This window comes from Erinaceus europaeus, chromosome X (genome assembly GCF_950295315.1).
Source record: "Erinaceus europaeus chromosome X, mEriEur2.1, whole genome shotgun sequence".
Classification (NCBI taxonomy): Eukaryota; Metazoa; Chordata; class Mammalia; order Eulipotyphla; family Erinaceidae; genus Erinaceus; species Erinaceus europaeus.
The window spans coordinates 90,456,861-90,468,330 of record NC_080185.1 but is presented as its reverse complement, the minus strand read 5'-3'; positions in this window follow the sequence as shown (position 1 = coordinate 90,468,330).

Here is an 11,470-nt window from a genome sequence, read left to right as displayed (position 1 = left end):
TTAAAACAGCATGTAGTCACCCTGGGGCAGTGGGGGGTGATTTGGCAGAAAGATTAGAGGCCTTGAGGGAATCACAAGGGAAGATCAGGAAAAGGAAGTCTGGCACACAAAAATGTAGGTAAGCATAAGAAACTGGGCCAAAAAAAAATAATAATAAAACAGGAATAAACAGCCAAGGAGTTGCCCAATGGTTAGATCATTGAACTCTCAAGCATGAGGTTCTGAGTTTGATCCCAGCATCACATGTGTCAGAAAGATGGTCTGGTTTTCTCCTTCTTTCCCTTATTTATTTCTCTCTCTATCCTGTGCTAATACATAGATTTGTTTTTAAGTAAGATCTTTGCATTGTATGTTAACCCACCATGGAATTGGGACTAAACACCCAGGTAGACAGAATGAGTGAGCTAGTGAAGTGGTCCAGGAGGTGGCACAGTGGATAGTGTTAGACTTTCAAGATTGAAGTCCTGAGCTTGATTCCCAGCAGTGCAGCATGAACCAGAATGATGTCTGGTTCTCCTTCTCTTCCTCTCTCATATATATATATATATATTATATGGACAGAGAAAGCAAGAGGGGAAGTAGAGAGATAGAGAGGGAGAGAGGGACAGAGAGACACCTGTAGCCCTGCTTCACCACTCGAGAAGCTTTCCTCCTGCAGGTGGGGACCAGGGGCTTGAACTTGGTTCATTGTGCACTGTAATGTGTGCGCTTAACCAGGTGCACCACCACCTGGCCCATCTTTTATTAATTAATAAATAGGATCTTTTTAAAAATTCAAAAAAGAGGAAGTTGGGCGGTAGCACAGCGGGTTAAGCACAGGTGGTGCGAAGCTCAAGGACCGGCGTAAGGATCCTGGTTTGAGCCCCCAGCTCCCCTCCTGCAGGGGAGTCACTCCACAGGTGGTGAAGCAGGTCTGCAGGTGTCTATCTTTCTCTCCCCCTCTGTCTTCCCCTCCTGTCTCCATTTCTCTCTGTCCTATCCAACAACAACGTCATCAATAACAACAACAATAATAATAACTACAACAATTTAAAAATGCAAAAAAGAAAACTAGAATGAGTCAGCAAGATGATATCAGCCAGCCTGTCAGATCAGCTCCACCACCCCCCTATCCCTCAGTAGCAAGTTGAGCACACGAGGGACGTGGCATGTGAAGCACAGTGAGAGCCCATGCATGGTGCCTCTGCTACTGTTGTTCAAGGCCCACCCTACCAACAACAGAGACCGACATGGAGGCATCCTGGTGGGAAGACAGCAACATCCCTCAAGAAGACGAACTGCTCTGTGACGAATGGACTAGACTGGAAAGAGCGCTGACTCATTCTGACTAGAGTTCTATATATGGGTTCGCCTTTCCTGATGGGGTCGCCTTAGCCAGCATCAGATCCGCCCATTTAGTGTTTAATCCATCAGTATGGGGTCCCATGAACACTGCATTAACCCAGAGTATGCTACCCAGTAAAGGAGGTGCAGAGACGAGCCTGGGGACATTCAATCAGTTAATGACATCACCTTCTTTTTTTCTTTTTGCCTCCAGGGTTATTGTTGGGGCTCGGTGCCTGTACTACAAATCCACTGCTCCTAGAGGCCATTTTCCCCATTTTGTTGCCCTTGTTGTTATCATTATTATTATTGATGTTGTCATTGCTGTTGTTGTTGGATAGGACAGAGAGAAATTGAGAGAGGAGGGGAGACAGGGGGAGATAAAGACAGACACCTGCAGACCTGCTTCACCGCCCGTGAAGCGACCCCCCCCCCTGCAAGTGGGGAACTGGGGGCTCAAACCGGGATTCTTAAACCCATCCTTGCACTTTGTGCCATGTGCGCTTAACCCACTGTTCTACCACCCAACCCCCGACATCACCTTCTATACCATCCCAAAGCTTCTGGAGCAATGAGGAGTGTGTGTGTGTGTGTGTGTGTGTGTGTGTGTGTGTGTGTGTGTGTGTATGTCTGTTTCACACGACCCCATCATCCTCTAAAACACAGAACACCAAACACACAGGAAGTCAATGGCTGCCCTTTGTGTTGTGTTCCTAGGAGGTAGAATGCATGGGCCTGGGAACTCAGCCCTGTTTACCAACAATCCCAGGTAGCCACTTCCGGAATGTGTGCTTCATATTCCCTCAGAATCCTGCAAGGTTACGTGTCCTGGGTCACCAAGAAGAATACTATCACATAGGGGACACATACCAAGAATCCTATCACATGGGGCTGGGGTGGTGGCATGGCCAGTAGAGTGCACACATCACCATGCACAATTACCCAGGTTCAAGCCCCCAGTCCCCGCCTTCAAGGGGGGAAATTTCATGGGTGGTGGGGCATTGTTGCAGGTATCTCTCCTCAGTCTCTTTCTCAATCTCTCTTTCTCTCTCTCTGTTGCTCACTGACTATCAAAACAGAAGGACAAAGAAAATGGTTGCCTGGAGCATTGGACTTGTATAGGCACTGAGCCCGTGATAATTCTGGTGGTAAAAGGGGAAAAAAATAAATTCTTATCATGCTTAAAGCTAGATATTTCCAGTTTAGTGTACCAGAAGACACCAAGAGGCCCTGTTTTACCAGGATTGCATGACCCTGACCATGAGGAGGAGACAGGTCTACTATTCCAGGAAAGACTATGTTGGGCACCCAGGTAATATGCTTGGTCACCTGTGGGTACTGTTGCTCAGCTTTGATGGCAAGTGAAATAACAAAGCAGCCATAGCCTAAGAAGGGCACGGGGGTGTCGGGTGGTGGCGACGTACACGGTTGAGTGCACATGTTAACAGTGCACAAGGACCCAGTTCAAGACCTTGGTCCCCACCTGCAGGGGGAAAGCTTCACTGGTGGTGAAGCAAGACTGTAGGTGTCTCTCTGCCTCTCTCCCTATCTCCCCCTTCCCTCTCAATTCCTGGATATCACTAGCCAATAATTAAAGATAAAAATTTTAAAAGGTATGGGGGCCAGGGGGCGGCACCCCTGGTTGAGCATACGTGTTACAATGTGCAAGGGTTTCAAGCCCCTAGCCCCCACCTGCAGGGGGAAAGCTTTGTGAATAATGAATCAGGGCTTCAGGCATCTCTCTGTCTCTCTTCCTCTCTGTTACATCCTTCTCTCTTGATTTCTGGATGTCTCTATCCAACTAATACAATGAAGATAATTAAAAAATTCAAAGTCAAAGGGTATGGGGACCACGGGCCCAGAGGCCACTCAGAGATGAGAGAATAGGGGCCAGGCAGTTGCACATCTGGTTAAGCACACATGTTACCTTGTGCAAGGACTCAGGTTTAAGTCCCTGCTCCCCACCTGCAGGGAGGGAGGAGATGCTTCATGAGCAGTGAAGCAGGTCTGCAGGTATCTTTCTTTCTATCTCTATCTCCCACCTCCCTCTCAATTTCTCTCTGTTCTATCCAATAAAATAAAAAGAAAAAAAGGAAGGAAGGAAGGAAGGAAGAAAGAAAGAAAGAAAGAGAGAATGAAAGAAAGAAAGGCAAAAAGAAAAAAATGCCACCAGGAGCAGTGGATTAACCGTACTGACACCGAGCCCCCAGTGATAACCTTGATGTCATAAAAAAAAAAAAAGATGAGGGAATGGGTCAGCTGTCACATAGGCCACTGAGACCAGCAGAGGTGCCAGCTGAGGGTGGGGAAACTAGAATGCATAGCAGAGGAAGGAGGTGATAGGTATTGTCTGTGGCCTTGAAAGCAACTGAGGCAGTGGGATCTGTAGGTCTCTCCCAGAAAGCAAGACCAATCAGAGTTCTGGAAATGCTATTTCCAGACGTGGTGAACTTACTCTAGGAAACAAATGAATCTGAGCAGGACGAGAGGTGGACTGTGTGCTCCACCTGCATCTTCACGGCTCTCTCTTCAGGATTTCACATCTATCCCCAGCTTCAGTGACTGCCTGATGCTGAAGACTCACAATGTGTCCCTTCCCAGGAATTTTCTTGGCAGGAAGCATTGGCCTTCTTCAAAAGCATGCGACTCTAAGTTACCCAGGAAGTGGCGCAGTAGATAAAATGTTTGACTCTCAAGTATGAGGTCCTGAGTTCTATCCCTGGCACCCCATGTACTAGATGCTCTGGTTCTCTCTCTCTCTTCCTCTCTCACTATTAAATTAATAAACCAGTGGCCAGGCAGTATAACACCTAGTTAACTGTTCAGTTACCATACACAAGGACCTGGGTTCAATCCCCCAACCCCCATCTGCAGGGGTTGGGGAGAGCTTTACAAGTGGTGAAGCAGGGCTGCAGTCTTTCTTACTCCCTCTCTTTCCCTCCTACCTTCTCAATTTGTCTCTGTCTCTATACAATAAGTAAATAAAGAAAATATTTTTAAATAATATTTATTTATTCCCTTTTGTTGCCCTTGTTTTATTGTTGTAGTTATTATTGTTGTCGTTGTTGTTGGATAAGACAGAGAAATGGAGAGAGGAGGGGAAACCAGAGAGGGGGAGAGAATGATAGACACCTGCAGACCTGCTTCACCGCTTGTGAAGCGACTCCCCTGCAGGTGGGGAGCCGGGGTTCGTACAGGGATCTTTACGCATGTCCTTGAGCTTTGCGCCACGTGCGCCTAACCCGCTGCGCTACCGCCCAACTCTCATACAGAAAATATTAAAAAAATAAATCAGAGGGTAGTGTGTGACCACAGGTTGGGCAGATACCACCCCACTTCAACTGGAACATCCCAGCTCCAAGGCTCCCCCACAGGACTTGCTGAGGACTCTGTTGTGGCTGCATCATGGCTCAACCTTTCCTTCTGCCAAATCTTGCCTCCCCCGTGCCTCCCCCGCAACAGGTGTTGTTCCCAAGAGCATTCCCCAACAAATCTGCACCCAAATCTCAGAGTCTGCTTCCAGGAAAGTCTAAGAAAAGAAGAGATATATTTATATAACCCACTACATACACATTTACATAATTGTCCCATATATATGTATATATACTGTATATTCTATAAGATCTATGATATACAGAAGATACAGGATGCCTTAAGCAATATGTAACATATACTATATTGTTATGGTATATTATCTAGCGTCTATAATAGAATGTATAGAAACACACACATAACTGGAATGCATGTTCCAGTTAGTCATTACCTTTACTATGTGCAATGAAACCTGATTATTTCCTGTTGCTAATTCCTATAGAACTAATACATGGCTATTCCATTTCATGAAGAAAAATATGCATGTGTTACCTAGTGAGCCTTTTACAAAAATGCATCTTAACAGTATACCTATCTACTGTCACATACAATATGTTGTGTGCAACATCAGTGGTATTTCTTTTTTAAAAAAATTCTTGTCATAATTATATTCCTTATTGGAACAGCAACCTGGCTAAATTGAAATTTCATTTCGTATGTGTAATACTACACTCTTGTCATTTCCTATAATCACTACTCCACTCCATCAAGACAATGATATGGGGGGTTACAAGTCAGCAGGTGGCCCACCATTGGAAAAAACAAAACAAAACAAAACACTGGAATAAATTATCTCTAAAAGGGAAGGTAAGCCTCAGCTCAGAATCTGCAACTGTAAACCTGGAAAGATGTGATACCCAGGGAGGAATGAGAGTGGCAGAATCTGGTGGAAAAGGTGTTAGACTGCACCTAGGTGTACAATTCCTTACAGATTTTGTTTTGTTTTGCATAATTCCAGGCTGACATCCTGGAAGCTGACATGGTTCAGAATGTGTGCAAGCTAGTGGCAATAGTGTCGTTATCCCCACACAGAGTCTGGTGCACGCAAACTCACTCCCTTCGCTCATCACTTCGTCACACCACTGACAGTTAATGCTAAACAGATAGCTTCTAGGCTGAATAGCAAAGAGAAGCCTAAAGAAGGTGATCACCAATATCTAGCAGAAGCGGAACAAATTCAGCCAGTAGGATGGCTCCTGTGTGACTGGGCGTTAACAATGGGGTTATAGATTCCACAAATGCTTTAGGCATGGGTGGAGGAGAGAGGGATATGGTTATTTGAATCAGAGAGCAGTGAACAATTTGGGAACTAATCTGGGTGAGATGGGCAGTTTGTAGAAGTCATTTACTATAAGGAGGGGAGGGAACTCAGGCAAAATATAGTGGGTGTACATTTTGAGTTCCCAGGATCTTGTAGTGTGAAAGGCAGGATGGAGATTCTTGGATGGGAAATTTGGGTTATACAAGGGGGAAGAGGTCACAAATATTGGATTATGAGTAGCATACAATAAGTGCTCACAACATTACTGTAGGGTTGAAGGGAGAAAAAAGTTTGGTGACTCCAGCTGGTGTTTGGGACTAGGGGAAGGGGAAATAAAGGAAGGTTCTTTATAGTATATCGTAATGTTTAATGAATGCCTCTCACATCTGGACACATAGAAAATATGCAATGACTTTCTGTAACATGAATAAGAGGCTCTGAATAGAGAGAAAGGTTTCTGGGTATATAGATAGAGGGATGATCTAAACAGCAAAAGTGCTAAATTGGGGCTGAAGGACATCCCTGGGGAGGCAGAGGGAGAGAGAGAGAAAGAGAGAGAGAAAGAGGGAAAGGGAGGGGGGAAGAGCGAGAGCTCTTGACACAGGTACACCAACTTCCAGACTTGGAAAGAGGAAATTGGCTCAGTAAGTGTTTACTGGATTAATGATGATTTATGATTGGTACAGGTTCTCCAAGGAGGTAAGAAGGGGAGTGTATTCCCTACACATAACCTGGACTGCAGACATGCTCACTGGGTGGGATGGAAGAGGAAGACTTTGGGGGAAGGGTGTGGGCACAGAGCATATAGAAAACACTCCTGCACAAACGCTCACAGGAGCCCTTGGTGGAAAAGACCTTGAGGGGGAGAAGGTGACTAGAATGGAGCACCTGGCAGGCAAGGGGTAAATGTCTCCTGGCTCCACGGAAAGGAAAAGTCTTGGATGAGGGGTTAGGAAATTGCATACAAGTGCTGGATCCACTGAGGGGGAAGGGCTATAGAGATGCAGAGACTGCATCTGTATTGCTAGATTTTTCCATCCATGGGAGGAAAGGGCTTTGTGGAGAAGGCATACAATCAAGACCACAGCAGGTGCTCCAAAAAAAAAAAAAAGGCTCCAAGTGGTGGTCCAGGAGATGGTGCAATGGATAAAGCGTTGGATCATCAAGCAGGAGGTCCCAAGTTCCATCCCCAGCAGCACATGTACCAGAGTGATGTCTGGTTCTTTCTCTCCTTCTATCTTCCTCATTAATAAATATGTAAAATCTTTTTTTTAAAAAAAAAAAAAGCTCTTTCTTTCTCCCTCTCTATCTTCCCTGCTCTCCTCTCAATTTTTGGCTGTCTCTATCCAATAAATAAATAAATAAATAAAATGAAATCTTAAAAAATAACGTTCACTATATTAAAAAAATGTTCCAAGGGGGGAGATCAGAAAAGAAAAGGTCTTTGGATAGGGACTGGGATAGGGCACACTACTGGCACTAGGTATCTGATCACTATATTAATCAAGGTGAAAGACTTTTACGGAGAGGATTATGCAGAAGGGAAATAAATGCAGAGCTGAGCCACTGGTGGAAAAGGCACCGGAGGATGAGGCAAACAGCTGGCACTCAATAAATGCTTGGGGAAGAGCCTTTAGAGCAAGCTTTCACAGAAGGCATTTGACAAATGCCAGGTGGTTCCACAAAAGGGCACGGTCTGTGAAGCAGTGGCCCCAAGAATGGCGGCTAAAGGCGCATCTCAATAGATGCCGTCTTTTTCTATCGTAGGAAAATGATTTGGGAGAGACAGTCTGAAGATGAGTCACATCCACACACAGAAGGTTCAAAAATGCTCATTTGAGGAGCAACGCTATGTTGGAGAAAGGGGCTTACATTTAGGATGGGGCATACATGTGGTACTTAATAAGTGCTTCCTAGATCCTTTGGGGGAAACAGGCCCTTGGAGGGGGGGCCATCGAGAAGACATTTTTCAATAATGGTTCATGGAATCCATTCAAGGAAATGCTTTCAGCGAGGCCCTAGGGTGGGATACACAGCCAACACCAACTGTTTACCGATGGACTGTTTACCAATGCGTTTACAAGGTCTTTGAGGAGAGGGTTGGGGTGGGGCACACCGCACATTCTGGATACATGCTCACAGATCCACTGCAGAGAAGACCTTAGAGCAAAGGTTAAGAGGAACAAGACAGGAAGCCCAAGAAGGCTTTGGGGAAGCTTTCCCAGAAGAGAAACATTGCAGGTAGCTGATAAATGGCCACAAGATCTATTCCAGGATGAGGCCATTGGGGCGAGGTGGGCATAGGATACATGAGACACTGTGAAGCTCACAGGTTCTAAAGGCAAAGCTTGGGGGCAGGAGGTCGGGGGTGGGGTGCGGAGTGCGGGTGTAGAGGTAAACAGCAGGCACCGGATGATAACTGCTCCTGGGATGGATCAAGAAGGCGGGGGTGGGGTGGTGGACAGGGTAAGGGCGGGGCACGCAAGAAACGTCCAGCCAAAATCACTGAGATGGAAAAGGGATGGGGAGAGAAGGATCAGGGGCTGGACACATCGGGACTAGGGGTGGGGTGGGGGGGGGTGTGAGGAGGGGGCAAGTCCGTGGCAATGGCTTACCAGTCGGTATGGGGTTCATCGATGACCAGTAGCACCCTGGCGGCGGCGCCCCCGCGACCTGCGCCCCCAGAGCCGCCGCCCACTTGCTCGCTGAAAGTAGCGGCCGCTGCTGCAGTGGTCTGCTTGACCGCGTTGGACAGCGACGAGAAGAAGCCCCCGCCCCCCGAAGACCCAGGGCTGGGGGCCGCCGGAGAGGCCGCGGGGGCGGCCGCGGAGGCCCTCTCGGCGCTCGCGGTGGCAGTACCGGGCGTGGCCCCGGGGCTGGGGGCGGCAGGCGGCGGCGGGGGCGGCTGCGGGCGCTGCAGGTCTGTCATGTACCCATTTGGCAGATTGGCCATGAAGTTGCTGTCCGACAGGCGGCGCCGCAGGTAGTTCATGGCTGCGGCTCGGGGCAGGGGGTCCTCGCAGTAGGCTAGTCAGGGAGGCGCGGGGGTGGACCGCGCGGGACCCGGGAGCAGGGCTCCGCTCTCCGGCACAACGCGCCTCTTCGGCTGCCCGCTGCAGACTGAGGAGCGCTGAGTCGCCGCCGCCGCAGCGCGGATGGTCGCGCCCAGGTCCCCCTATCTCGCGCCCCGCGTGGTGCAGTCCGGCTGGGCCAGCGGCGGCGCGGACGCGACCAAGGCGACCTGGCAGGGGAGTCTGCGGAGAAACGGCCAGTGACGTCAACGCGCCTTCAGTGCTGAGGCGGCGGTGGCGCGCGCCGACAGGCGGGGGCGAAGGCGCTGTCCGCGGTGCTGAAGCCGGCACTGCGCACGCGCCACGCCGCATCCTGCTGCCCTTCCCCGCCGCCCACTCCCGTTGGGGATGCGCAATTTGGGGAGTAGGGGTAGGGGCTTGACCTGAGGGGTCGAGGTGGGTGCAGAAACCAGCCCCCCAAACCTGCCTCAGATTGCCCACGTCTCACACACGGTGGACCCTCCACGGACATTTGGTTGTCAGTGTGGATAGTCGCCACAGAAGGCATTGGGCTGCTGGGAATGGAGGCACAGCTGGAGACAGCAAAGTAGAAAAATACCGCCTCCCATGACGGGGTGTGGGTGCGATCACGCGCAGAACCTCAAAAGGAGATGCGTTTCCCATGTCCACACAGGCTCGGTTAGGTAGGGGAGGGTGCCTGGCAGTATAGGCTGCAGACAGGTGGAGGAGGTCAACTGGACAGGGTACACACCATTTCCCTGGGGGAAGGGGGAGGCCAAGGGTCCATAGGGGATGGCACATAGGTGAACACACATACAGGTTCACGAAAGAGCAAGGATGCGCATGGGAACTACACAGGGAACACACATCAATCTAAGTGTCAGTACAGACACATGAGGCCCCAGGGTAACACACATGGAACTGTTTATATACACACGTGTGCAGACCTACACATATACTGACACTCCCACACAGAGATGCAGGGTAACTCAGATGAGCATGTACACTCAACCAAAATGCACAGGTAATCATGGTAGATCTGCCACACATTCACACTTCCTGGAGCGTCAGCCCTGTGGTGTCCATTACATTTCTCCCAACACACACATTACTATTTAATTCTACCTTTCTGCACTGGACATGACCCAAACCCATCATAACTACCAGGTATTTTTTTTAAGTTTATTTATTGATTCATGAGAAATGATAGGAGAGAGAGAAAGAACCAGATATCACTCTGGTACATGAGCTTCCGGGGATTTAACTCAGGACCTCATGCTTGAGAGTCCAATGCCTTATCCACTGCGCCATCTCCCGGACCACAACTACCAGGTGTTAACAATGCTCATGACTATCACCACCTGCACCAAGGACTTTCCACAGGCAGGGTAATGACTTATCCTATAGTGCCCACACAGAGGTGCCACATAATGTTTGCCCACATGACCGAATTGTCTTTATATTTCAGCCAGAAGTGGGGTGTTGGAGCCAGCCTGTCAACCCCTACAAGATTCTAACTACAACGAAAGCACGAAAGTATTTTAAAATAATATGTTGCACTGGTGAAACAGCTCACTTGGCTAGTGGGCTGCTTTGCCATGTGCGTGACCCAGGTTCAAGCCCTGCTTCCACCACACTGGAGGGAGCTTCGGTACTGTGGTCTGTCTCTCTCTCTCTCTCTCTCTCTCCATTCTGTCTCTACCTAAAAATAATAAAAAAATAAATAATTTTCTCTTTAATAGATTGTGCCCAATGCTCAACCCAACTGTTTCTATGTGTTTTCTCCTCCAGTCACTATAACACTATTGGGCGGGTGGCTTCATTTACAGATGAGGGAATCAGAAAGTCCATTCCCTCTCAAAGGCCCATGTTCACTTTGAGAGGCATACATTTCAGAGGTCCAGGAGGTGGTGCAGTGGATAAAGTATTGTACTCCCAAGTATGAGGTCCTGAGTTCAATCTCTGGTCGAATCTCTGGTTCTTCTCTCTCCTCCTATCTTCCTCATTACTAAATAAATAAATAAAATCTTTTTTTTTTTTTAAAAAGAGAGGCATACATTTCATTTTTCATTTAAGAAAATGCCAGCAGAGCAAGATAAGCTGGCACGTATTTTGGGGGGGGGGGATATGAAATCATACCCCTGAGACAACAGTCTCATGGAACAACATTTCTTCCATTAAATGGGTTTAAATAATGTGTCAGCCTAAAAAAAAAGTGGCCAAGGGAGATGGCACAGTGGATAAAGTGCTGGACTCTCAAGTGTGAGGTCCAGGATTTGACACTCCCCCACCCCCACATCGGATGTACCAAAGTGATGTTCCGGTTCTCTCCCTCCCTCCCTATTCCTCTATCATTAATGAATGAATACATTAATCTTGCCAATGTGACAGGAGAAAAGTGGTCTACTTAGAGGCTGGGTAGACAGCATAATTGTTATGTAAACAACTCTCATGCCTCAGCTCTGAGGTCCCATGTTCAATT